Consider the following 755-nt stretch of genomic DNA (forward strand, 5'->3'; position numbering starts at 1 on the left):
GTTCGAGACTAGCCTGGGCAACATAGTGAGACCCTGTCCCTACAAAAATAAAAATAAAAATTAGCTGGGCATGGTGGCACACTCCTGAGTTCCCAGCTACTCAGGAGGCTGAGGCAGGAGGATCGCTTGAGCCCAGGAGTTCCAGGCTGCAATGAGCTATGATCATCATGCCACTGCACTCCAGCCTGGGTGACAGAGTGACAGGGGGAAAAATTGCTTGAAATAGGAGAAAGAAGGAAAAGGTGACCTGTAGCCTGGGGAGAAATCAGACAGTATAAACTGACCAGTAACCACAAAGATGACAGAATTTTTCAAATTTCCTTTTTAAAATGACCTCCAACTGTCTTTGATGAAATTTCAAAATGGGATTCTGCTTCTTATGCCTCTTGGTAAACTGTTTCCTCTTATGGGTCAGCTTGCCTGGTCAGTGGCCCCACTGCTGCAGTGACCTAGCACCTGGCTGGCTGGAGGCTCCACCCTTGACACACTAGCCCCTCCAGCCTGACATTGTTTAATTGGGAGCAATTCACCTCCTACATGGAAGCCCTCCCTGAAAACCAGACTAGGTCAAGTTCCCTATAATGTGTTCTCACTGGCCTGTTCTTTCATCCTGGCCATTTATCACAGCTTGTGTGGATTTGTGTGAATATTTTATCTGTCTCTGCCGAGCCCAAGAACTGGGGCTGGGTGTGTTCTTGAATCTTCAGCAGGAAGCACAGTGCCTGGCACAGGGCGCCACCGATAAACATTTGCTG

Source organism: Propithecus coquereli, unplaced genomic scaffold, assembly GCF_000956105.1.
Source record: "Propithecus coquereli isolate 6110/MARCELLA unplaced genomic scaffold, Pcoq_1.0 Scaffold605, whole genome shotgun sequence".
Classification (NCBI taxonomy): domain Eukaryota; kingdom Metazoa; phylum Chordata; class Mammalia; order Primates; family Indriidae; genus Propithecus; species Propithecus coquereli.